The sequence below is a fragment of the Pseudochaenichthys georgianus genome, chromosome 21 (genome assembly GCF_902827115.2).
Source record: "Pseudochaenichthys georgianus chromosome 21, fPseGeo1.2, whole genome shotgun sequence".
NCBI lineage: Eukaryota > Metazoa > Chordata > Actinopteri > Perciformes > Channichthyidae > Pseudochaenichthys > Pseudochaenichthys georgianus.
The window spans coordinates 425,097-451,182 of NC_047523.1; the positions used below are offsets into that span (position 1 = coordinate 425,097).

General features: G+C 42.4%; 20 non-coding genes across 20 annotated transcripts; all 20 read left to right on the forward strand.

Moving 5' to 3' along the window:
* Positions 1–3,298: 3,298 nt before the first annotated feature.
* On the forward strand, positions 3,299–3,370 carry trnag-ucc (transfer RNA glycine (anticodon UCC)). Its single transcript has one exon. It is a non-coding gene; the product is annotated as a tRNA-Gly (tRNA).
* A 207-nt stretch (positions 3,371–3,577) lies between these two features.
* On the forward strand, positions 3,578–3,649 carry trnag-ucc (transfer RNA glycine (anticodon UCC)). Its single transcript has one exon. It is a non-coding gene; the product is annotated as a tRNA-Gly (tRNA).
* Positions 3,650–3,900: 251 nt separating this feature from the next.
* On the forward strand, positions 3,901–3,972 carry trnag-ucc (transfer RNA glycine (anticodon UCC)). Its single transcript has one exon. It is a non-coding gene; the product is annotated as a tRNA-Gly (tRNA).
* Positions 3,973–5,108: 1,136 nt separating this feature from the next.
* Positions 5,109–5,180, forward strand: trnag-ucc (transfer RNA glycine (anticodon UCC)). The gene has a single exon. It is a non-coding gene; the product is annotated as a tRNA-Gly (tRNA).
* A 209-nt stretch (positions 5,181–5,389) lies between these two features.
* Positions 5,390–5,461, forward strand: trnag-ucc (transfer RNA glycine (anticodon UCC)). The gene has a single exon. It is a non-coding gene; the product is annotated as a tRNA-Gly (tRNA).
* A 339-nt stretch (positions 5,462–5,800) lies between these two features.
* On the forward strand, positions 5,801–5,872 carry trnag-ucc (transfer RNA glycine (anticodon UCC)). The gene has a single exon. It is a non-coding gene; the product is annotated as a tRNA-Gly (tRNA).
* A 1,069-nt stretch (positions 5,873–6,941) lies between these two features.
* Positions 6,942–7,013, forward strand: trnag-ucc (transfer RNA glycine (anticodon UCC)). Its single transcript has one exon. It is a non-coding gene; the product is annotated as a tRNA-Gly (tRNA).
* Positions 7,014–7,264: 251 nt separating this feature from the next.
* On the forward strand, positions 7,265–7,336 carry trnag-ucc (transfer RNA glycine (anticodon UCC)). Its single transcript has one exon. It is a non-coding gene; the product is annotated as a tRNA-Gly (tRNA).
* A 187-nt stretch (positions 7,337–7,523) lies between these two features.
* Positions 7,524–7,595, forward strand: trnag-ucc (transfer RNA glycine (anticodon UCC)). The gene has a single exon. It is a non-coding gene; the product is annotated as a tRNA-Gly (tRNA).
* An 808-nt stretch (positions 7,596–8,403) lies between these two features.
* On the forward strand, positions 8,404–8,475 carry trnag-ucc (transfer RNA glycine (anticodon UCC)). The gene has a single exon. It is a non-coding gene; the product is annotated as a tRNA-Gly (tRNA).
* Positions 8,476–8,662: 187 nt separating this feature from the next.
* On the forward strand, positions 8,663–8,734 carry trnag-ucc (transfer RNA glycine (anticodon UCC)). The gene has a single exon. It is a non-coding gene; the product is annotated as a tRNA-Gly (tRNA).
* A 764-nt stretch (positions 8,735–9,498) lies between these two features.
* On the forward strand, positions 9,499–9,570 carry trnag-ucc (transfer RNA glycine (anticodon UCC)). The gene has a single exon. It is a non-coding gene; the product is annotated as a tRNA-Gly (tRNA).
* A 251-nt stretch (positions 9,571–9,821) lies between these two features.
* On the forward strand, positions 9,822–9,893 carry trnag-ucc (transfer RNA glycine (anticodon UCC)). Its single transcript has one exon. It is a non-coding gene; the product is annotated as a tRNA-Gly (tRNA).
* Positions 9,894–10,102: 209 nt separating this feature from the next.
* Positions 10,103–10,174, forward strand: trnag-ucc (transfer RNA glycine (anticodon UCC)). Its single transcript has one exon. It is a non-coding gene; the product is annotated as a tRNA-Gly (tRNA).
* Positions 10,175–21,506: 11,332 nt separating this feature from the next.
* Positions 21,507–21,578, forward strand: trnag-ucc (transfer RNA glycine (anticodon UCC)). Its single transcript has one exon. It is a non-coding gene; the product is annotated as a tRNA-Gly (tRNA).
* A 1,841-nt stretch (positions 21,579–23,419) lies between these two features.
* On the forward strand, positions 23,420–23,491 carry trnag-ucc (transfer RNA glycine (anticodon UCC)). The gene has a single exon. It is a non-coding gene; the product is annotated as a tRNA-Gly (tRNA).
* A 1,046-nt stretch (positions 23,492–24,537) lies between these two features.
* trnag-ucc (transfer RNA glycine (anticodon UCC)) lies at positions 24,538–24,609 on the forward strand. The gene has a single exon. It is a non-coding gene; the product is annotated as a tRNA-Gly (tRNA).
* Positions 24,610–24,772: 163 nt separating this feature from the next.
* Positions 24,773–24,844, forward strand: trnag-ucc (transfer RNA glycine (anticodon UCC)). The gene has a single exon. It is a non-coding gene; the product is annotated as a tRNA-Gly (tRNA).
* Positions 24,845–25,657: 813 nt separating this feature from the next.
* Positions 25,658–25,729, forward strand: trnag-ucc (transfer RNA glycine (anticodon UCC)). Its single transcript has one exon. It is a non-coding gene; the product is annotated as a tRNA-Gly (tRNA).
* Positions 25,730–25,980: 251 nt separating this feature from the next.
* Positions 25,981–26,052, forward strand: trnag-ucc (transfer RNA glycine (anticodon UCC)). The gene has a single exon. It is a non-coding gene; the product is annotated as a tRNA-Gly (tRNA).
* Positions 26,053–26,086: the final 34 nt, after the last annotated feature.

Consider the following 26,086-nt stretch of genomic DNA (forward strand, 5'->3'; position numbering starts at 1 on the left):
GCAATGAAAAGACGTTTGTGTAGCGATGGTGGTATAGTGGTGAGCATAGCTGCCTTCCAAGCAGTTGACCTCGGTTCGATTCCCAGCCATCGCAGTTGTTTCTTCCATACTGAACTTTGATGCATGAGAAGCCAGAATGATGGTTCACATTAGGGTCTTTGGCTAAAAATTGGAAAAGTGAACACCGTCAAAACCTTTTTCCCAACAATTTAGCAGTATGCTTCATTTTAAATGCAGGATTACTTTTGGCATAAACCTTTCGGAGAAATTGGAAACTATGCAATGAAAATACTTTTGTGTAGTGATGGTGGTATAGTGGTGAGCATAGCTGCCTTCCAAGCAGTTGACCTGGGTTCGATTCCCAGCCATCGCAGTTGTTTCTTCTATACTGAACTTTGATGCATGATAATCCAGTCTGATGAAACCGGACAACAACCTCTTAACCCAGTGGTTCTCAAACTTTTTCTGTCATTCCCCACTTTGAACAGGTGGGCCTTTTCAAGCCCCACCTATTCCTCGCCGCTCCAATAAAATGGTAGGCCAAGCTTAAAATTGTCAAATGTATCGTTCTATAACAGGGGTCTCCAACTTTTTTTAGGATGAGGGTTACTTTCAAAAAATAAAACAAGTCGTGAGCTACTTTTACTCCTCTTTTTTGTTTTTTTGCAGTGTATATATTTAGCACATTTGAACATTATTATATGCTACCTTTAACCTTTGAGTGCTGTTTGGGTCTGTGGGACCCGTTTTCAGTGTTTACTAAAATAAAATGTATGCAATTTAATTATTTTAACCTGCTTTATTTGGTGGTGGACGTCACATCCTCGAGGGTCCGGGGGCATGCACCCCCAGGAAGATTTTTTTTAAATGTTGAAGTTGAATGCATCAATCTGGTGCACTTTGAGCTAGGGCTGCTCAATTAAATCGTATTTTAATCGCAATTACGATTTTGGCTTGCAACGATTATGAAAACAACATCATCGAAATAAAACGATTTTATTTATTTTTTAAATAGGTTTTTCAGTTGAATTATACTTAAAGTTCAGGGTAATCAACTGTTAAAAACATACTTTTCAAATTATTTTCTTCAATAAATTGATGTTTTTCAAAGTAAATGGTTAATCGTTTTTAATAATCGTGATATCAAGTATTGACCCAAATAATCGAGATTATGATTTTTGCCATAATCGAGCAGCCCTACTTTGAGCCCAACATGAATTTATGGATACAGCTCTCAACACTCAGATGAAAGGGAGCTGTATACTTTTCAATAATCCAAACATCTTTAGAATATGATCACAACAAATCATTTAAACTTGTTTATTCTTATCTTATGTTACCTAGTTACCATTCTTTCTTTTTATTTATGCATATTTGACTAATCACTCCCCTTTTAAACTTGTTACTGTCCTATAGTACACATTGGAATGATTTCTTACTTTATTTTGTACAACTTTATTAAATAGATAAAGGTGTGCTCTCTCTCTTGCTCTCTCGCTCTCTCGCTCCACATTGCTTTTCTTCCCGACTGCAACGCTGTTGTGTGTGTCTGTGAGAGCGTTTCACACGTGTGTATGAGAGATTTTTACCAGTGGCGAGCCTGTCTCTGAGGGCCTAAGATATTCTACAAAATAATATTTAAAAACATTAAAACAAATTATATTTTTCTTTATATATTTTTTTTAAATATGTTTTTAGTAATATTTGTCAATAGTTTTACCAAAAATAACTTGATTAAATTGTATTTAAAATAACATTTCCAAAGAAATAAATCCTTTGAATCTGCCTATTCAGTTTCTGTTTGAATGTGAAGGGTTAAATGAAAGAAGCTCCTCTCTGCGAGTCTGTGAAGACAGGAGGCTTGTTTGAGACAAGCAAGACCTGCGCAGTTGCAATTAACGTCTTGCTAGTGCGTTGCATGATGGTTAGTCATTTTGTCCGACTTGCTCTGGAGGCTCGCCCACATGAGACTTTGAAATCTCGCGGGACAAAGACGCCCGCAGCCTTGAGAGCGAGGCGAGGCGAGTTGGCGCAGTTTCTCTCCACGAGCTGCGGAAGCGAAATGCTTGATGGGAAACGGCTCGCTGGTATCTCGAGCTGAGCGCTCATTGGTGGTTTTTACCACGTGCTGCTGATGAAACTCTCCAATTGGCTGGCAAAAGTTTGTTGTTGTTTTGTGTCAGTTTTACGTCGCCACATCCATTCCCATTTGTCATCATTGTTCCACAATGTTTATCATCATGAAATTAATATCTATATATTGTATACTATACTGCTTACCGTTTTCATACTTTATATATCTTAGCATATTCATACACACTGTTCATACTGCTCACAGGCTGATATCTAGTGTATTCATACCCCACTGTTTATTCATCATTCAATTCATTCTATATGTTATTCTGTAGATGGTGTACATTACTTTCCACTTCACTGCTTGTTGCACCTGGTTAGAAGCTAAACTGTATTTCGTTGTCTCAGTACCTGTAATATGTGCAATAACAATAAAGTCATGTCATTCTCCATACAATACATGTGGGATTTCTATTGCATCCACTTCATCTGCAACGAAAAACGCCAACGCAATTTCCGCCATTGCAAACCCAGCCAGTCAAGCCGACTCCGAGTCCGAGCTGTCCGACTTAAGACGAGCTTTTTGACACCTCCCCCGGCTGCGATCGGCTACTCTCGTCTACTTTCGAGGCGAACCGCAATGTGTCTCAAACAAAGCCTAGGAGCTGATTGGACGTCCAGCTATGAATTCACAGAGGGCCAGCTATAGTAACTGAATGAGAGTAATGTTAAATGACAGTACAATTGACCAATCATATCTTCCCTCTAAATGGGTGGGTTTTATTATCGCGGACTTTATGACAAGTTCCGCCCGCTGTGAAACATTTCTTGTTTCCATAGCAACAACAACTGTCAACAGCGTAAACTTGCCTTCAAAATAAAAGCATGCCAAATTACACTTAAGACATACAACTGCAACGAAAGTAACAAACACAATGCAATATCCTTTTCAATTTCAAAGAACACAAATTGGGTTATCTACAGGTGTTGTTTTGTGTGGTAGAGGGTCGCTTTTTATTGATACGTTTTACACCCCGGGCGGGCCGTTGTTTTGATATTCCACCAGTGTATAAATAATAAAAAAATGTAAAAAAATAAATTTGAATTTTTTTTTTTTTTAAATAATTTTTTTTTTTCCGCGACCCAACTATCACATCTCTTTTTGTACATTTAGTATCAACAGTCGGAGAAATAGGCAACTATGCAATGAAAATATGTCTGTGTAGCGATGGTGGTATAGTGGTGAGCATAGCTGCCTTCCAAGCAGTTGACCTGGGTTCGATTCCCAGCCATCGCAGTTGTTTCTTCCATACTGAACTTTGATGCATGAGAAGCCAGAATGATGGTTCACATTAGGGTCTTTGGCTAAAAATTGGAAAAGGGAACACCGTCAAAATCTTTTTCCCAACAATTCAGCAGTTTGCTTCATTTTAAATGCAGGATTACTTTTGGCATAAACCTTTCGGGGAAATTGGAAACTATGCAATGAAAATACTTTTGTGTAGCGATGGTGGTATAGTGGTGAGCATAGCTGCCTTCCAAGCAGTTGACCTGGGTTCGATTCCCAGCCATCGCAGTTGTTTCTTCTATACTGAACTTTGATGCATGAGAATCCAGTCTGATGAAACGGAAGAAAAATATCTTAACCAAAGCAATGGTGTTATAGTGGTGACTTTTAATACATTTAGTAGCAGCGGTCGGAGAAATAGGCAACTATGCAATGAAAATACTTTTGTGTAGCAATGGTTGTAAAGTGGTGACCTTTAGTACATTTAGTATCAGCGGTCGGAGAAATAGGCAACTATGCAATGAAAAGACGTTTGTGTAGCGATGGTGGTATAGTGGTGAGCATAGCTGCCTTCCAAGCAGTTGACCTGGGTTCGATTCCCAGCCATCGCAGTTGTTTCTTCCATACTGAACTTTGATGCATGAGAAGCCAGAATGATGGTTCACATTAGGGTCTTTGGCTAAAAATTGGAAAAGGGAACACTGTCAAAATCTTTTTCCCAACAATTCAGCACAGTATGCTTCATTTTAAATCCAGGATTACTTTTGGCATAAACCTTTCGGGGAAATTGGAAACTATGCAATGAAAAGACTTTTGTGTAGCGATGGTGGTATAGTGGTGACTTTTAGTACATTTAGTAGCAGCGGTCGGAGAAATAGGCAACTATGCAATGAAGAGACGTTTGTGTAGCGATGGTGGTATAGTGGTGAGCATAGCTGCCTTCCAAGCAGTTGATCTGGGTTCGATTCCCAGCTATCACAGTTGTTTCTTCTATACTGAACTTTGATGCATGATAATCCAGTCTGATGAAACCGGACAAAAACCTCTTAACCAAAGAAATGGTGGTATAGTGGTGACTTTTAGTACATTTAGTATCAACAGTCGGAGAAATAGGCAACTATGCAATGAAACAACGTTTGTGTAGCGAAGGTGGTATAGTGGTGAGCATAGCTGCCTTCCAAGCAGTTGACCTGGGTTCGATTCCCAGCCATCGCAGTTGTTTCTTCCATACTGAACTTTGATGCATGAGAAGCCAGAATGATGGTTCACATTAGGGTCTTTCGCTAAAAATTGGAAAAGGGAACACTGTCAAAACATTTTTCCCAACAATTCAGCACAGTATGCTTCATTTTAAATGCAGGATTACTTTTGGCATAAATCTTTCGGGGAAATTGGAAACTATGCAATGAAAATATTTTTGTGTAGGGATGGTGGTATAGTGGTGAGCATAGCTGCCTTCCAAGCAGTTGACCTGGGTTCGATTCCCAGCCATCGCAGTTGTTTCTTCCATACTGAACTTTGATGCATGAGAATCCAGTCTGATGAAACAGAACAAAAATATCTTAACCAAAGCAATGGTGTTATAGTGGTGACTTTTAGTACATTTAGTAGCAGCAGTTTGAAAAATAGGCAACTATTCAATGAAAAGACGTTTGTGTAGCGATGGTTGTATAGTGGTGACTTTTAGTACATTTAGTAGCAGCGGTCGGAGAAATAGGTAACTATGCAATGAAAAGACATTTGTGTAGCGATGGTGGTATAGTGGTGAGCATAGCTGCCTTCCAAGCAGTTGACCTGGGTTCGATTCCCAGCCATCGCAATTGTTTCTTCCATACTGATCTTTGATGCATGAGAAGCCAGAAGGATGGTTCACATTAGGGTCTTTGGCTAAAAATTGGAAAAGGGAACACTGTCAAAACCTTTTTCCCAACAATTCAGCACAGGATGCTTCATTTTAAATGCAGGATTACTTTTGGCATAAACCTTTCGGGGAAATTGGAAACTATGCAATGAAAATACTTTTGTGTAGCGATGGTGGTATAGTGGTGAGCATAGCTGCCTTCCAAGCAGTTGACCTGGGTTCGATTCCCAGCCATCGCAGTTGTTTCTTCTATACTGAACTGTGATGCATGAGAATCCAGTCTGATGAAACCGGACAAAAACCTCTTAACCAAAGCAATGGTGGTATAGTGGTGACTTTTAGTACATTTAGTAGCAGCGGTCGGAGAAATAGGCAACTATGCAATGAAAATACTTTTGTGTAGCAATGGTTGTAAAGTGGTGCCCTTTAGTACATTTAGTATCAGCGGTCGGAGAAATAGGCAACTATGCAATGAAAATGATTTTGTGTAGCAATGGTTGTATAGTGGTGAGCTTTAGTACATTTAGTATCAACAGTCGGAGAAATAGGCAACTATGCAATGAAAATGATTTTGTGTAGCGATGGTGGTATAGTGGTGAGCATAGCTGCCTTCCAAGCAGTTGACCTGGGTTCGATTCCCAGCCATCGCAGTTGTTTCTTCCATACTGAACTTTGATGCATGAGAAGCCAGAATGATGGTTCACATTAGGGTCTTTGGCTAAAAATTGGAAAAGGGAACACCGTTAAAATCTTTTTCCCAACAATTCAGCAGTGTGCTTCATTTTAAATGAAGGATTACTTTTGGCATAAACCTTTTGGAGAAATTGGAAACTATGCAATGAAAACACTTTTGTGTAGCGACGGTGGTATAGTGGTGAGCATAGCTGCCTTCCAAGCAGTTGACCTGGGTTCGATTCCCAGCCATCGCAGTTGTTTCTTCTATACTGAGCTTTGATGCATGATAATCCAGTCTGATGAAACAGGACAAAAACCTCTTAACCAAAGCAATGGTGGTATAGTGGTGACTTTTAGTACATTTAGTAGCAGCGGTCGGAGAAATAGGCAACTATGCAATGAAAATACTTTTGTGTAACAATGGTTGTAAAGTGGTGACCTTTAGTACATTTAGTATCAACAGTCGGAGAAATAGGCAACTATGCAATGAAAATGATTTTGTGTAGCGATTGTGGTATAGTGGTGGGCATAGCTGCCTTCCAAGCAGTTGACCTGGGTTCGATTCCCAGCCATCGCAGTTGTTACTTCTACACTGAGCTTTGATGCATGAGAAGCCAGAATGAAGGTTCAAAATAGGGTCTTTGGCTAAACATTGTAATAGGGAAGACCAGCAAATACACATGCTCAGCAATTCGGCAATATGCATCATTTTAAATCCATGTTTACTTTTGGCATAAACCTTTGAAATTGGCAACAATGCAAAGCCTTATGTGGCGATGGTGGTATAGTGGTGAGCATAGCTGCCTTCCAAGCAGTTTACCTGTGTTCGATTCCCAGCCATCGCAGTTGTTTCTTCCATACTGAACTTTGATGCATGAGAAGCCAGAATGATGGTTCACATTAGGGTCTTTGGCTAAAAAGGGAACACCGTCAAAATATTTTTCCCAACAATTCAGCAGTGTGCTTCATTTTAAATGCAGGATTACTTTTGGCATAAACCTTTCGGAGAAATTGGAAACTATGCAATGAAAATACTTTTGTGTAGCGATGGTGGTATAGTGGTGAGCATAGCTGCCTTCCAAGCAGTTGACCTGGGTTCGATTCCCAGCCATCGCAGTTGTTTCTTCTATACTGAACTTTGATGCATGAGAATCCAGTCTGATGAAACCGGACAAAAACCTCTTAACCAAAGCAATGGTGGTATAGTGGTGACTTTTAGTACATTTAGTAGCAGCGGTCGGAGAAATAGGCAACTATGCAATGAAAATACTTTTGTGTAGCAATGGTTGTAAAGTGGTGACCTTTAGTACATTTAGTATCAGCGGTCGGAGAAATAGGCAACTATGCAATGAAAAGACGTTTGTGTAGCGATGGTGGTATAGTGGTGAGCATAGCTGCCTTCCAAGCAGTTGACCTGGGTTCGATTCCCAGCCATCGCAGTTGTTACTTCTACACTGAGCTTTGATGCATGAGAAGCCAGAATGAATGTTCAAAATAGGGTCTTTGGCTAAGCATTGTAATAGAGAAGATCAGCAAATACGCAATTCGGCAATATGCATCATTTTAAATCCATGTTTACTTTTGGCATAAACCTTTGAAATTGGCAACAATGCAAAGCCTTGTGTGGCGATGGTGGTATAGTGGTGAGCATAGCTGCCTTCCAAGCAGTTGACCTGGGTTCGATTCCCAGCCATCGCAGTTGTTTCTTCTATACTGAACTTTGATGCATGATAATCCAGTCTGATGAAACCGGACAACAACCTCTTAACCAAAGCAATGGTGGTATAGTGGTGACTTTTAGTACATTTAGTAGCAGCGGTCGGAGAAATAGGCAACTATGCAATGAAAATACTTTTGTGTAGCGATGGTGGTATAGTGGTGAGCATAGCTGCCTTCCAAGCAGTTGACCTGGGTTCGCTTCCCAGCCATCGCAGTTGTTTCTTCTATACTGAACTTTGATGCATGATAATCCAGTCTGATGAAACAGAACAAAAATATCTTAACCAAAGCAATGGTGTTATAGTGGTGACTTTTAGTACATTTAGTAGCAGCGGTTGGAGAAATAGGCAACTATGCAATGAAAAGACGTTTGTGTAGCGATGGTTGTAAAGTGGTGACCTTTAGTACATTTAGTATCAACAGTCGGAGAAATAGGCAACTATGCAATGAAAAGACATTTGTGTAGCGATGGTGGTATAGTGGTGAGCATAGCTGCTTCCAAGCAGTTGACCTGGGTTAGATTCCCAGCCATCGCAGTTGTTTCTTCTATACTGAACTTTGATGCATGAGAATCCAGTCTGATGAAACCGGACAAAAACCTCTTAACCAAAGCAATGGTGGTATAGTGGTGACTTTTAGTACATTTAGTAGCAGCGGTCGGAGAAATAGGCAACTATGCAATGAAAATACTTTTGTGTAGCAATGGTTGTAAAGTGGTGACCTTTAGTACATTTAGTATCAGCGGTCGGAGAAATAGGCAACTATGCAATGAAAAGACGTTTGTGTAGCGATGGTGGTATAGTGGTGAGCATAGCTGCCTTCCAAGCAGTTGACCTGGGTTCGATTCCCAGCCATCGCAGTTGTTACTTCTACACTGAGCTTTGATGCATGAGAAGCCAGAATGAATGTTCAAAATAGGGTCTTTGGCTAAGCATTGTAATAGAGAAGATCAGCAAATACGCAATTCGGCAATATGCATCATTTTAAATCCATGTTTACTTTTGGCATAAACCTTTGAAATTGGCAACAATGCAAATCCTTGTGTGGCGATGGTGGTATAGTGGTGAGCATAGCTGCCTTCCAAGCAGTTGACCTGGGTTCGATTCCCAGCCATCGCAGTTGTTTCTTCTATACTGAACTTTGATGCATGATAATCCAGTCTGATGAAACCGGACAACAACCTCTTAACCAAAGCAATGGTGGTATAGTGGTGACTTTTAGTACATTTAGTAGCAGCGGTCGGAGAAATAGGCAACTATGCAATGAAAATACTTTTGTGTAGCGATGGTGGTATAGTGGTGAGCATAGCTGCCTTCCAAGCAGTTGACCTGGGTTCGCTTCCCAGCCATCGCAGTTGTTTCTTCTATACTGAACTTTGATGCATGATAATCCAGTCTGATGAAACAGAACAAAAATATCTTAACCAAAGCAATGGTGTTATAGTGGTGACTTTTAGTACATTTAGTAGCAGCGGTTGGAGAAATAGGCAACTATGCAATGAAAAGACGTTTGTGTAGCGATGGTTGTAAAGTGGTGACCTTTAGTACATTTAGTATCAACAGTCGGAGAAATAGGCAACTATGCAATGAAAAGACATTTGTGTAGCGATGGTGGTATAGTGGTGAGCATAGCTGCTTCCAAGCAGTTGACCTGGGTTAGATTCCCAGCCATCGCAGTTGTTTCTTCCATACTGAACTTTGATGCATGACAAGCCAGAATGATGGTTCAAATTAGGGTCTTTGGCTAAAAATTGGAAAAGGGAACACCGTCAAAATCTTTTTCCCAACAATTCAGCAGGATGCTTCATTTTAAATGCAGGATTACTTTTGGCATAAACCTTTCGGGGAAATTGGAAACTATGCAATGAAAATACTTTTGTGTAGCGATGGTGGTATAGTGGTGAGCATAGCTGCCTTCCAAGCAGTTGACCTGGGTTCGATTCCCAGCCATCGCAGTTGTTTCTTCTATACTGAACTGTGATGCATGAGAATCCAGTCTGATGAAACCAGACAAAAACCTCTTAACCAAAGCAATGGTGGTATAGTGGTGACTTTTAGTACATTTAGTAGCAGCGGTCGGAGAAATAGGCAACTATGCAATGAAAATACTTTTGTGTAGCAATGGTTGTAAAGTGGTGACCTTTAGTACATTTAGTATCAGCGGTCGGAGAAATAGGCAACTATGCAATGAAAAGACGTTTGTGTAGCGATGGTGGTATAGTGGTGAGCATAGCTGCCTTCCAAGCAGTTGACCTGGGTTCGATTCCCAGCCATCGCAGTTGTTTCTTCCATACTGAACTTTGATGCATGAGAAGCCAGAATGATGGTTCACATTAGTGTCTTTGGCTAAAAATTGGAAAAGGGAACACTCTCAAATAATGTGTCCCAACAATTCAGCACAGTCTGCTTCATTTTAAATGCAGGATTACTTTTGGCATAAACCTTTCGGGGAAATTGGAAACTATGCAATGAAAATACTTGTGTGTAGCGATGGTGGTATAGTGGTGAGCATAGCTGCCTTCCAAGCAGTTGACCTGGGTTCGATTCCCAGCCATTGCAGTTGTTTCTTCTATACTGAACTTTGATGCATGAGAATCCAGTCTGATGAAACCGGATAAAAACCTCTTAACCAAAGCAATGGTGGTATAGTGGTGACTTTTAGTACATTTAGTAGCAGCGGTCGGAGACATAGGCAACTATGCAACTATGAAAATACTTTTGTGTAGCAATGGTTGTAAAGTGGTGACTGTCAGAGAATATTCTGATTAGTGTCTGTTAAAATAGCCTGTTAGTGTTTCACATGGGTCTGCCATAACTTAGAGCAGGGGGTTAAAGGTTTAAGGGTTAAAGGTTCCGCTTTCCTGTTGGGGGACTGTGACCAACTGCCAGAGGACTTTAACAGACTGTCTTTGTCTCTGAATCCATGTGCTTGTAATTATTGATCAGAAGAAGCGCGAACAGAGGCCCCTCCCGGATCCTCCGGTAGATCGTCTGTGTTTTCTGTGTAATGCTTTAGTGAGTTCAGGGTTTCCTCAGAGCATGTTGTGTAAATGTCTTGAGCTCACTCACGGCCGTTGGCTCTCATTAAACTCAGTGTTTTGATATAAAGCGGACTCCAGCCTCCATTTCTTCCATCAACATTGCTGAAAAGAAAATCTCTCTCACATATTGGCGTCACGGACAGGCACCTTCAGATCTTTGAAACCTGGTGAGTACATTTCTATTTTGAGATTGACTCGCCAGCGTTTGAGATCAACGGTGTATTAAAATTACCTGAGAGAACTGAGCTGCTGCATTTGTTTTGGGTTTCTCTACTCATTTACATCTGGAGGCTAATCTATAACCTCGGGAATCGGTGTCAAGGGGACATTGTCCTGGCCAATTTCCCCGTGTTTGTTGCTGGGACAGGTGTCTACGAGCAAGCACGGCCTATGTGAAAACGATGAGAATATTTGGGGCTAATGATAACCTAGGAATATCGAATTTCATCGATGTCCTCTGTGTGTGCTTCTTGGAATTAAATCACCAGGCAATTACACACAACATATATTCAGAGAAGCTTTTAAGAGATGTACCAGCAAAGTGGATTTTCTGAATTAGAAGCAATGTCGCAAGATTTGTATTTAAACAAATCGCCGAATTTAGGAGTTTTCAGAGGATAAATTGCCTAAATCAACAGCATTTCTGCTGAGGTGCCGATTATCCGCCCCCTGGGAAGAGCTGCACGTAGAAAAAAGGAGCATACAGCATTATCCGCGATTATTACCACTTTTGAACTAAAGAAAGTGGTCAATGTGTGGTTTGAGAATGTTGTATGAATTGCTGAATTTGGCTGTGTTTGCTGATACACGAGAATTATGAGTACAGAAGGCTCTCATCATTAAATACCCCTCTGAAAGTCTCCCTAATTCGGATTAAAATAGGCTGGAAGAGTTTTTGTCAGGCTGAGTTGTTGAGAGTTTTTATGTTTGTTTGTCTAATTGCAGTGTTTGTTTTATTGTACTAACATGGGTAATACTGTCTCCGCAAACGGGTCCGTTGGTAAGCGGGACAATATTTCACGCACCAAGACACTTACAAAGAATCCTATTACAGACAGCCACTACACGCACATGTTTTCCCCTAATATGCTGTCAGGAATTGTCGGAAGAAGCTTGGATTGGACTAAAGTTATGCCGTTCACATCGTTACTTTGTGAGCACTCACAACAGAATAGTCAAAAAGGACAGATTCTGTTTGATTGGCCGTTAACGGGCACTTTTGACATGATGGTACTGTGGCAAGCGTTCAAATTAATTGAACAGGAGGCGAATTGCTCCTGGGATGCAACGTACATGAAGGACTGCGTTAAAGCTTGGATGACTATTGCAGAAAAAAGAGGTTATGATGAGCGAAAAAATGAAAAGTCAGTTGGCACCGAGCGAGGCTCCATTGAACTCAAAGCTTTGATTGAACGAGTTTCTAAATGCGCAGCTACTTGTCATTTGCTTAGCCTAGAGGCTGCTTTTGATGTTAAATCAGAAAACATGTCCAGAATTAAACAAAGACACGGAAAAGACGTCACAGCCATTGCGAAATCAGTCATGTACGATTGGCTGAAAAGACAAGGCAAATCTCCCAGTACAGCTCAATTAATTTCCATTTTAACGGACACGGGGCTGCTGGAGGAGAAGCAGGCTGTGTCTCTCTGCACACAAATGATTCCCGCGATAGGACTCTCAAATTCCGGGGCAAGAAACTCCGAGGAGGATTTATTAATGTCAGCTGCAGCTATCATGAATAAAAATCGTTTGACATATCAGGCAGGACAGTATAGAGAAAGGGAGCAGCAGGAACACAGTGCAGCGGACAGTGAAGAGGAAACGCCAGAGAGCAGCCCATTACACACGCCGGCCTCTGGCTCCGCAACGAACATGTTACACACTCCAAACACGCCGTACGGCACCAGTTTTAAGAACTATGTCCCTCATAGAATTATCACAAGACTGCAAACATCTCAGGATAATAATTCTACTGGAGCTATGACAGCACCGAAAATACTGATAGGAGACGTTCCAGTTTATAAGCCTTGGACACCCGCTGAAGTCATGGATGTCACTAATCACGCTCCAAGTCCGACTAAAAGCCCAGATGAGTATCTGTCGTGGTTGACTAATGTCTGCTCAGTTTATAACTGTTTGGTTCATGATGTTAAACAGCTGATAATCCTAACATATAAAGCAGATTGGTCGACGTGTAAAGAGGAATTCAAATTCCCTGCCTGTACGCCTGCGGGTGACTGGCCTGCGACACAGACGCGTGATATGTGGATCGAAACGATAGCTGCTATTGCAGTCAAAGCATGCGCCAAAACTCACACAGATTTTTCACTGGTGACGGCTTGCGTACAGAACCCAACAGAAATAGTCCCAGACTTTCTCCAGCGCTTTATGACAGCCTGGGATCATAATGCGGGCATTAAAAGAGAGGGCAATGATTTGTTCGCCATACAGACTTTGTTGCATAATTTAATCCCTGAAACAGCTCAGGAGTATATGATGGCTACCCCGGATTGGCAAACTAAAACATGGAAATCAACCCTCGCAGTAATACGCGCGTTGTACAAAAATCAGATATTTCTGACCCCCAGAATTGCGCAAAAGTTGCCTCCAAATACACAGGCTTATCAGAGTGCGGATAACTCCCAGCAGTTTCAGGGACAACATCGCACACAGCAGTATCAAAATCAGAGACAGCAGCAGAATAGAAATCCCAGAAAGGTGATGCCGTGTCACGTCTGTGGCGCAACAGATCACTGGGCAGGACAATGCGGACGGCGCTGGCAACCACAGCAGGACGCACAACCTTTGCCTGCTCTTCCCCAGCCCCCTCGCCAACACCCTGCATTACTGCCCCCCCCTCCCCTGACCAGTCAAGATGTCAGGCAGGCTCAACAGGGGCAAAACGGTCAGCAAAGTCAATTTAATAGACGATAGAGATGCCATGAAGAAGAAATAGGGTCAAATTCACAGCATTTCCCCATTCAAGCAGCAACAATTCGCCTTTCCAATAACCCGCGTGAAGATCCGATTATGCCCGTTGATTTCAGTGGTAAAGCGGTAGACATTTTGATTGACAGTGGAGCAACATTATCAGCTGTGCGTACGAAAGAAAAAGTGTGTGAAGCAACCAATAATTTTGTCACAACAATGGGAGTTTCTGGCATTCCTATGTCAGAGCCCGTTTCAGAGAAAACTGATATTTCAATTGAAGGATCACATGTCCAACACTCTTTCATTATTTCAGATGGAAGTCCTATTAATCTAATGGGCAGAGATTTGCTTTGTAAATTACAAGCAACAATACATTGCACTCCAGACGGATTGTTTTTGACTATTCCTGACAGCAAAGTCTATCAAGCTGTCCAATTCATTCAATCATCTCAGGACAACCTTTATTGTTGGTAATTTCCAGATTTCAACATGATTTCTGTTTTCTCAACAACAGGAATTCAGAAATTGCTAGCATTTCCCCGGCGTGTGCCTCTTTAATGTCCCTTATGAGGCCTGTATTGAATTGTCACTGCACAGCTGCTTTTAACCCGTCAGACGAATATGCACTATCAGTAAGAGGTTTTTGCAACAGCTCAGATCAATTAGAATGTGAAAACTTTATGTTTTTAGTACCCCAGGGGTGCGCATTGCCCCTAAGGCTCACAACCAAACAAGAGGCTCTTTATGCTGCAGACACGATTCCTCACCTCGCAATAGGGGTCACTTCAGGAAGTGACCCTGAAGAAGTGGGGGTCATGGCAGCTCACTGCCATGCTCTGCTGAGAGCTACAAAGGCTTCTCACACACACGATCTGATTAACCTAGGGGAGGAGCATTACATGCTGCGTCTCTCTGAGCAACCTTCTCTCCCTCAAAGCACATTCCTTCATTTACAGCCACCTGAATCCACACAATATGGACCACCTTCAGATTTTTCTGAGGTTCCTGCCACATTATGGGCTAAACACAAGAATCATGTGGGGTTTGTTTGCTCAGCCCCTCCACACAGAGTCACACTTAAAGCCAATGCTAGATTGCCAGCTATCAGACAGTACAATTTACCCCATAGAGCCATTTTGGGAATTGAAGGAGTCATCCAATCTCTGCTCGATCAGGGCGTATTAAGATATACGTCCAGCCCATGTAACACTCCCATATTGCCAATTCCCAAGCACAATCGCCCTGATGAGTGGCGTTTTGTCCAAGATTTGCAAGCTATTAACGCTATTGTCATTCCGACAGCTCCCATAGTGCCTGACACTAATTCAATTCTTGCATCCTTGCCGTCAGATTCAAAATTTTACACAGTAATTGATTTGTGTTCAGCATTTTTCTCTGTTCCTCTGCATCCAGACAGCCAGTATCTGTTTGCATTTACTTTTAAAGGTAAACAAATCACATACACGCGCCTCCCACAGGGGTACGTCGAGTCGCCTACTGTGTACGCAGCAGCGGTTAAGAGAGATCTGGACACTTTGGTCCTTACAGGAGGTAGTACCTTGCTTCAGTACGCCGATGACCTGTTGCTGGCTTCTCCCAACATGGACGCATGTCGCATCGACTCCATTCTGCTCATGAAAAGACTTTCTGAATGCGGACACAGAGCATCCCTGGCTAAGTTGCAGTACTGCCAGACTGAGGTCACATACCTGGGTCACATTCTGAGGGATGGACACCGACTCCTCTCGCCAGCAAGGATTTGCCTTTTGAACAAAGTGGCACCACCCCGCACAAAGAAAGACATGCTATCTTTTTTGGGCATGGCTAACTATTGCAGACACTGGATATGCGAGTACGCTGCTATGGACTCTGTCCTGCGTGCTGCCACTCTGCAGGCTGCTCCTAACATTGTTCAATGGTCTGAGGACATGCACACAGCCTTTCAGGACTTAAAGCGAGCCCTGACATCAGCTCCGGCCCTGGGGCTCCCTGATTACCATCAGCCGTTTCACCTGCACGTCCATGAGAAGGGGGGCTTCGCGACGGGCATCTTGGTGCAGAAGCATGGTTCTAATTTCCGGCCTGTTGCATACTACTCATCTCGACTCTCCCCTGTGGTACTTGGTATGCCGTCATGTCTGCGAGCAGTGGCCGCAGTTGCAATTGTTATCAAACAATCCTCTCCCATTGTACTGGCCAGTGACTGTGTAGTACATGCTCCACATGCAGTTTTACATATTCTGAATACCTCTGCTACTCAGCATATGACAGCAGCAAGGCGCTCTGGTTATGAAGCAATAATTATTTCAAGCCCACACATCACACTTAAACGCTCCCCCCCTCTAAACCCAGCTACGCTGGTACCGATTCCAGATTTTGAAATCACACATGACTGTGTCACAACGATTGACATATCTTCTTCCCCCAGAACTGATATGTTGCAAACTCCTATCCCTAATTCAGATATGATTCTATACACAGACGGGTCTGCGAGCAGGCCGTCTGACACAGTACACTTAGCAGGCTATGCTGTTGTAAATGACTGGGAAGTTTTAGAAAGCCGGGCCTTGCCAAATGGCACGTCAGCTCAGGCTGCAGAGTTGTATGCTCTGCTGAGGGCGTGTATTTTGGCTAAAGACAGTGTTGCAACCATTTTCACAGACTCCAGGTATGCATTTGGTGTGTGCCATGATTTTGGTGTCTTGTGGAAAATGCGCGGTTTCTTAACATCGGCTGGTAAGCCTATTCAACATCATGCGTTAGTAGCTCAGCTATTAGACGCTATCATGCTCCCTACACAGCTAGCAGTGGTTAAGTGCGCTGCTCACACAAATTCTGATGATCCTATTTCGCGTGGAAATGCGTTAGCCGACACCGCGGCTAAACAAGCAGCAGTTTCCTCCTCTTCTATGGTGCTCCAATGCCCCTTGACACAACCCGCAGAACCCATTTCTTTGCCTTCCTTTAATGATGTCGCGGACATGCAAGCCCGCGCTGATGTTAGGGAGAAAGATTTATGGCTAAGACGAGGTTGTACACTTGACGCTGAGTCCAGCTTGTGGCTCCACCCAGACGGACGAATGGTCTGTCCACGTTCGTTCCTCCATGTTTTGGCACATGTTGCACATGGCAAATCACATGTAGGAAAAGGAGGGATGAATGGGATTATAAAGTCCCAATGGTTTGCTCCAGGCATTACACTAGCTACACAGACCCTTGTAGACAGATGCATGATATGCCAGCAGACAAGACGAAGAAGTGGTCAAATTCAGCATGAACACTTACCGCCCCCCTCGGGGCCCTTTGTAAATATGCAAATTGACTTTTCACATATGCCACCATGCCAAGGATTCAAATATCTTTTGGTAATAGTGTGCCAGTTCTCCAAATGGGTAGAGGCCTACCCTACCAGAAAAGAAGACGCTAGAACAGTTGTAAAGTGTCTTCTCAAAGATGTTATTCCTAGATTTGGTGTGCCCACAGGAATTAACAGTGACAGAGGTCCAGCATTCATTTCTAAGATAACCCAGAGTCTAGCTACAGTGTTAGGGTTCAAATGGCAATTGCATGTTCCCTATCACCCACAGAGCTCAGGCCAGGTTGAGAGAATGAACTTGACTATAAAGGAGAAACTCACTACAACAATGTTGACCACAGGACTAAAATGGGTAGACGCGCTGCCGCTAGTTCTGTGCTCCATCAGAAGCTCACCAAATGCAACGACAGGGCTTAGCCCACACGAGGTATTGATGGGAAGGGTAATGTTCGCAGGATCTAGCCCCCCAGTAACACCCCACAAACTCACTCTTTTGTGGACAGAGGATTACATGACTAACTATGTCAAATATCTAACTGACATGTTGAGAAAGTTTCACAGGCAGGTGGCTGACAGGCTCCCCCAGCCGGGAGAGGAGCCCACCCACCCATTTCAGATTGGTGATAATGTACTAATCAAATCTCTTGAAAAAGATGCTCTGTCTCCCAGGTGGAAAGGTCCTTTCCAGGTGTTAATAGTGACCAGAACAGCGCTGAGAGTACAAGGGAGACCGGAGTGGATTCACGCTACAAGATGTCGTCTCTCCCCTCTACCGGATGCTGGCGTGTGAAGGCAGTCATCATCATCATCATGCTGGGTCTTCTGTACCTGGCCAAGGTCACCCTGCTAGATGGAGCTGTGGAAATCCCAACGACAGGTGGCAAGGGATCTCGCCCGTCTGAGGAAGAAAATAAGGTGCTCTTATCTACGAGCGCAGACGACTTGACCACTCAGGGCCCAGACCCTGAGGGCAAAACGACACCAACGGGCAAATCAGTGCCTAGCGACAAGGACAGGTTGTATCCAATCACCACACAGACATTCAGTATGGTGCAAGAGACACAACGAGAAAGAAAAGGAGGAAGAATCAGGAGGATTGTCTCCCTCCCTGATCACAAATCAAAGACTATTTCTTTTAACTGTCCAGCTTCAATATGTGATTCATCTAACTGTATTATTGTATTTTATGTGTCCTCAGTTTGGTCAACATGGGAGTTATATCCAATGGACCGGTACCGTGCGGACGGAGTGGCGTCGGAAGGGGTGAGAATGGCACTCGACACCATTGAAAACATGCCCCCAGAACTGTGGTGTAGCACTAGGGACGGGTGGCGCAGTGGTCTGTGCATCCGATCATCAGATCAAGGTGGAGTGCTGGGGCAAGACACTTCACCCGGATTTGCTCCTGTGGGTATTGTCCACAGTACATGTATAATACCAATGTATACTTGTAAAAGCGCCTCGATGACCTCGAGGTGTGAAGATGGACGGTGTGGCACAGCTGTGCAATGATCATCAGATCAAGGGGTGAAACCCGCCGCTGCTGCGTCTGTAAAGCCGGTGGGTCCTTGGGAAAGACCCTTCACCTGAACTTGCTCCTGTGGGTATTGTCCACAGTTTCTGACCATTGCATGTATGATGTGCAATGTGTGTATATGTAAAGTGTAGTCATTGATAATGATATATAAATGTAAGGAATTATTATTATTACTAGAGAGTGATAAGGGATGAAGTAACATGTAGAGATGAAGTAACATGTAGAGATAGGAAACCAGCTTACCAGGTTTCCGATCCAGGTGCACACCTGTCTGGACCAGAGAAAAAAACAAATGTTCCATCCACTCCACGTAAACACTCAGGAGGTGAGGTAGATTCTTCAAAAAAGGCCTTAATCACTCCTTTTAAACAAACTAAAACTAATTATGCAGTAAACTTAATGTTAGACTAACTGTTGGCTATGCCAAAATATGCCAGAATCCATGCATTCTCCCATGTTTAGCCCAATCCCGTTTGCAAGAGTAGACTATAAATTAATCAGTTGGAATGACATTTACTCTAGGATTAGCGATGAGGCTGAGGACTGCTATACTCCGTCATACCCAACAGACTCTGATAAACCGTTACAGTACAAGGGTCTAGTCTCTCTCATTGTTGAGACAGTAAATACAAATTATCTGCCTGACGGTTTCAAACGATTGATGATTTTAAAACTAATATATGTGAAGAAATACATTAACCTAGCTTTTGAATACAGATTCCAGTTAGCTCTGGTACAAACTAATTGTTCGGTTAATTCCACAAGGTCCAACATGCACAAAACAACCACACCTGGCATCTTTGCTGGTTGAAGCTTTGGTAACAGTTGTGCCCTGGTTTGGCTCCAGAACAGTGAACTCCGTTGAGGTTAAAATACATGATTGCACGAAACCAATACCCTTAGGCAATCCCCCTACACGTGACTGTTCAATATATGTTCCCCCAATTGTAGTACACGAATGGAAGAATGTGTCCATCTGTTTACAGAATGAAGCAGGATCTCACACCTCTCCGGATGTGGGACACAGCGACTGTAATACCATAGTGAGGGGTAACATTAGCCAGAATTCCCCTCCCACAGAGAGTTTACTTAGTTTGTGGCAACCGGGCTTATGGCTGCGTACCATATGATGTTTTTTATGGCACCTGTTATCTAGCCTACCTAATTCCTTTAATCCGTAAAGTAGAGGCAAATGAGATTGCAGCGATACTTCCCTCTCTACACAGGAACAGCAGGTCCATTACAAAAGGACAACAGGTAGCGAGCCTACTTTTGCCCTGGTACGGCATTTATGTTAGTCAGCAGGAGATCATGGCATTATCCAAAGTAGTGGAGCATCATCTAAATGTATCAAGTATCGCGATGTTAGTGGAACATAAAGAATTGCGGTAGCACTACAGAATCGCATGGCGCTGGACCTCCTCTTAGCTGCCCAGGGGGGCGCATGTAAAGTAATTGGTGCGGAGTGCTGTTCCTTTGTCTCTGACGCAACACCTGAAGTTACGGATATGGTCCAGGACACAGCTAAGGGGATAAAAGAATTGCATGAAACTCATGGGTTTACACTTGGGGATTTAAGCGGAACTCTTGGGTCCTGGGGAGCGGGGTTGGTTAAATTTGTTGTTACTGTTGCAGTGTTTATCTTGGTTGTGCTAATCCTAGTGACCTGTTTGATCACTGTAATTAAATTAGCCATACGCAGGGTTTCCAAAACTACCCTCCAGGCCCCACAGAGGCTAGTGGGGTACTCTACTGTAGATGACACAATGTTGATGTACGACGCCGAGCTTCCAGACCCATGGGTCTCCGTGGCAGTTCCGGTACCTTGGGTACCTCCTTTCAGCGATTGATACATTGATTAAAGTTGACACTCAGAATAAAGAATAAATGTTTTTGACTTTTCCTTACTCAGGTTGTTTTCAATAAAATGTCTGACTTTTCCTTTTCAGATTTTTGAACAAATGTATTTGAATAAAATGTATGTAGTAAAGTGCCTTACTCTTGAATAAGTGTATTGAAGTAAACGTAAAGTAATGCTAAAAATGGAGGACACTGTAGCTTTACAGATTACAGATTGATCGATTCATCACTGTGAATTTATACCTTAACTGTGAATTTTAACTGAATCCCTATTGATTCTGATTTATACCTCAATTGGATTTCTTATAATCCTACATTCTAATCGTGTTTTAATAAGTAATTGCCTTGAAGTAAATCTTTAAAGATGTAAGCTGAATTTGAATTTGTGTTTGATGAATGAGATTAACTGAGGGATAAATGATAAAAGATCTTGTTTTTTGAAACATATATTTTACTATTATACTTTTGTATTGCATGTGTTATTATTGTGCCTTTTGACAAAATAAATCAAACACTGAAGAAAGATGATTTTTCTATTATGGTTGTCTGTATCAACCATTGTGATTGGCTGTTCCAATCTTATTCTGTTTTTGATGTAATTAATGTAATGAGGAATCCACCCAACTCTGAGGACGTTTTATTTGATTCAAGTAGTGACTGAAATATTCTTAGACTAATGTTAATTGGTTATCAATAAATTGATAAAAGTGTGGATCTGTCAGAGAATATTCTGATTAGTGTCTGTTAAAATAGCCTTTTAGTGTTTCACATGGGTCTGCCATAACTTAGAGCAGGGGGTTAAAGGTTAAAGGGTTAAAGGTTCCGCTTTCCTGTTGGGGGACTGTGACCAACTGCCAGAGGACTTTAACAGACTGTCTTTGTCTCTGAATCCATGTGCTTGTAATTATTGATCAGAAGAAGCGCGAACAGAGGCCCCTCCCGGATCCTCCGGTAGATCGTCTGTGTTTTCTGTGTAATGCTTTAGTGAGTTCAGGGTTTCCTCAGAGCATGTTGTGTAAATGTCTTGAGCTCACTCACGGCCGTTGGCTCTCATTAAACTCAGTGTTTTGATATAAAGCGGACTCCAGCCTCCATTTCTTCCATCAACATTGCTGAAAAGAAAATCTCTCTCACAGTGACCTTTAGTACATTTAGTATCAACAGTCGGAGAAATAGGCAACTATGCAATGAAAAGACGTTTGTGTAGCGATGGTGGTATAGTGGTGAGCATAGCTGCCTTCCAAGCAGTTGACCTGGGTTCGATTCCCAGCCATCGCAGTTGTTTGTTCCATACTGAACTTTGATGCATGAGAAGTCAGAATGATGGTTCCCATTAGGGTCTTTGGCTAAAAATTGGAAAAGGGAACACCGTCAAAATCTTTTTCCCAACTATTCAGCACAGTCTGCTTCATTTTAAATGCAGGATTACTTTTGGCATAAACCTTTCGGAGAAATTGGAAACTATGCAATGAAAATACTTTTGTGTAGCAATGGTGGTATAGTGGTGAGAATAGCTGCCTTCCAAGCAGTTGACCTGGGTTCGATTCCCAGCCATCACAGTTGTTTCTTCTATACTGAACTTTGATGCATGATAATCCAGTCTGATGAAACCGGACAAAAACCTCTTAACCAAAGCAATGGTGGTATAGTGGTGACTTTTAGTACATTTAGTATCAACAGTCGGAGAAATAGGCAACTATGCAATGAAAATACTTTTGTCTAGCGATGGTGGTATAGTGATGAGCATAGCTGCCTTCCAAGCAGTTGACCTGGGTTCGCTTCCCAGCCATCGCAGTTGTTTCTTCTATACTGAACTTTGATGCATGAGAAGCCAGAATGATGGTTCTCATTAGGGTCTTTGGCTAAAAATTGGAAAAGGGAACACCGTCAAAATCTTTTTCCCAACAATTCAGCAGTATGCTTCATTTTAAATGCAGGATTACTTATTGAATAAACCTTTCGGAGAAATTGGAAACTATGCAATGAAAATACTTTTGTGTAGCGATGGTGTTATAGTGGTGAGCATAGCTGCCTTCCAAGCAGTTGACCTGGGTTCGATTCCCAGCCATCGCAGTTGTTTCTTCTATACTGAACTTTGATGCATGAGAATCCAGTCTGATGAAACCGGACAAAAACCCCTTAACCAAAGCAATGGTGTTATAGTGGTGACTTTTAGTACATTTAGTAGCAGCGGTCGGAGAAACAGGCAACGATGCAATGAAAAGACGTTTGTGTAGCGATGGTTGTATAGTGGTGACTTTTAGTACATTTAGTAGCAGCGGTCGGAGAAATAGGCAACTATGCAAAGAAAAGATGTTTGTGTAGCGATGGTGGTATAGTGGTGAGCATAGCTGCCTTCCAAGCAGTTGACCTGGGTTCGATTCCCAGCCATCGAAGTTGTTTCTTCCATACTGAACTTTGATGCATGAGATGCCAGAATGATGGTTCACATTAGGGTCTTTGGCTAAAAATTGGAAAAGGGAACACCGTCAAAATCTTTTTCCCAACAATTCAGCACAGTATGCTTCATTTTAAATGCAGGATTACTTTTGGCATAAACCTTTCGGAGAAATTGGAAACTATGCAATGAAAAGACTTTTGTGTAGCGATGGTGGTATAGTGTTGAGCATAGTGACCTTCCAAGCAGTTGACCTGGGTTCGATTCCCAGCCATCGCAGTTGTTTCTTCTATACTGAACTTTGATGCATGATAATCCAGTCTGATGAAACCGGACAACAACCTCTTAACCAAAGCAATGGTGGTATCGTGGTGACTTTTAGTACATTTAGTATCAACAGTCGGAGAAATAGGCAACTATGCAATGAAAAGACATCTGTGTAGCGATGGTGGTATAGTGGTGAGCATAGCTGCCTTCCAAGCAATTGACCTGGGTTCGATTCCCAGCCATCGCAGTTGTTTCTTCCATACTGAACTTTGATGCATGAGAAGCCAGAATGATGGTTTATATTAGGGTCTTTGGCTAAAAATTGGAAAAGGGAACACCGTCAAAATCTTTTTCCCAACAATTCAGCAGTATGCTTCATTTTAAATGCAGGATTACTTTTGGCATAAACCTTTCGGAGAAATTGGAAACTATGCAATGAAAAGACTTTTGTGTAGCGATGGTGGTATAGTGGTGAGCATAGTGGCCTTCCAAGCCGTTGACCTGGGTTCGATTCCCAGCCATCGCAGTTGTTTCTTCTATACTGAACTTTGATGCATGAGAATCCAGTCTGATGAAACCGGACAAAAACCCCTTAACCAAAGCAATGGTGTTATAGTGGTGACTTTTAGTACATTTAGTAGCAGCGGTCGGAGAAACAGGCAACGATGCAATGAAAAGACGTTTGTGTAGCGATGGTTGTATAGTGGTGACTTTTAGTACATTTAGTAGCAGCGGTCGGAGAAATAGGCAACTATGCAAAGAAAAGATGTTTGTGTAGCGATGGTGGTATAGTGGTGAGCATAGCTGCCTTCCAAGCAGTTGACCTGGGTTCGATTCCCAGCCATCGAAGTTGTTTCTTCCATACTGAACTTTGATGCATGAGATGCCAGAATGATGGTTCACATTAGGGTCTTTGGCTAAAAATTGGAAAAGGGAACACCGTCAAAATCTTTTTCCCAACAATTCAGCACAGTATGCTTCATTTTAAATGCAGGATTACTTTTGGCATAAACCTTTCGGAGAAATTGGAAACTATGCAATGAAAAGACTTTTGTGTAGCGATGGTGGTATAGTGTTGAGCATAGTGACCTTCCAAGCAGTTGACCTGGGTTCGATTCCCAGCCATCGCAGTTGTTTCTTCTATACTGAACTTTGATGCATGATAATCCAGTCTGATGAAACCGGACAACAACCTCTTAACCAAAGCAATGGTGGTATCGTGGTGACTTTTAGTACATTTAGTATCAACAGTCGGAGAAATAGGCAACTATGCAATGAAAAGACATCTGTGTAGCGATGGTGGTATAGTGGTGAGCATAGCTGCCTTCCAAGCAATTGACCTGGGTTCGATTCCCAGCCATCGCAGTTGTTTCTTCCATACTGAACTTTGATGCATGAGAAGCCAGAATGATGGTTTATATTAGGGTCTTTGGCTAAAAATTGGAAAAGGGAACACCGTCAAAATCTTTTTCCCAACAATTCAGCAGTATGCTTCATTTTAAATGCAGGATTACTTTTGGCATAAACCTTTCGGAGAAATTGGAAACTATGCAATGAAAAGACTTTTGTGTAGCGATGGTGGTATAGTGGTGAGCATAGTGGCCTTCCAAGCCGTTGACCTGGGTTCGATTCCCAGCCATCGCAGTTGTTTCTTCTATACTGAACTTTGATGCATGATAATCCAGTCTGATGAAACCGGACAACAACCTCTTAACCAAAGCAATGGTGGTATAGTGGTGACTTTTAGTACATTTAGTATCAACAGTCGGAGAAATAGGCAACTATGCAATGAAAAGACATCTGTGTAGCGATGGTGGTATAGTGGTGAGCATAGCTGCCTTCCAAGCAGTTGACCTGGGTTCGATTCCCAGCCATCGCAGTTGTTTCTTCCATACTGAACTTTGATGCATGAGAAGCCAGAATGATGGTTCACATTAGGGTCTTTCGCTAAAAATTGGAAAAGGGAACACTGTCAAAATCTTTTTCCCAACAATTCAGCACAGTATGCTTCATTTTAAATGCAGGATTACTTTTGGCATACATCTTTCGGGGAAATTGGAAACTATGCAATGAAAATACTTTTGTGTAGGGATGGTGGTATAGTGGTGAGCATAGCTGCCTTCCAAGCAGTTGACCTGGGTTCGATTCCCAGCCATCGCAGTTGTTTCTTCCATACTGAACTTTGATGCATGAGAATCCAGTCTGATGAAACAGAACAAAAATATCTTAACCAAAGCAATGGTGTTATAGTGGTGACTTTTAGTACATTTAGTAGCAGCAGTTTGAGAAATAGGCAACTATGCAATGAAAAGACGTTTGTGTAGCGATGGTTGAATAGTGGTGACTTTTAGTACATTTAGTAGCAGCGGTCGGAGAAATAGGTAACTATGCAATGAAAAGAAGTTTGTGTAGCGATGCTGGTATAGTGGTGAGCATAGCTGCCTTCCAAGGAGTTGACCTGGGTTCGATTCCCAGCCATCGCAGTTGTTTCTTCCATACTGAACTTTGATGCATGAGAAGCCAGAATGATGGTTCACATTAGGGTCTTTGGCTAAAAATTGGAAAAGGGAACACTGTCAAAACCTTTTTCCCAACAATTCAGCACAGTATGCTTCATTTTAAATGCAGGATTACTTTTGGCATAAACCTTTCGGGGAAATTGGAAACTATGCAATGAAAATACTTTTGTGTAGCGATGGTGGTATAGTGGTGAGCATAGCTGCCTTCCAAGCAGTTGACCTGGGTTCGATTCCCAGCCATTGCAGTTGTTTCTTCTATACTGAACTGTGATGCATGAGAATCCAGTCTGATGAAACCGGACAAAAACCTCTTAACCAAAGCAATGGTGGTATAGTGGTGGCTTTTAGTACATTTAGTAGCAGCGGTCGGAGAAATAGGCAACTATGCAATGAAAATACTTTTGTGTAGCAATGGTTGTAAAGTGGTGACCTTTAGTACATTTAGTATGAGCGGTCGGAGAAATAGGCAACTATGCAATGAAAAGACGTTTGTGTAGCGATGGTGGTATAGTGGTGAGCATAGCTGCCTTCCAAGCAGTTGACCTGGGTTCGATTCCCAGCCATCGCAGTTGTTTCTTCCATACTGAACTTTGATGCATGAG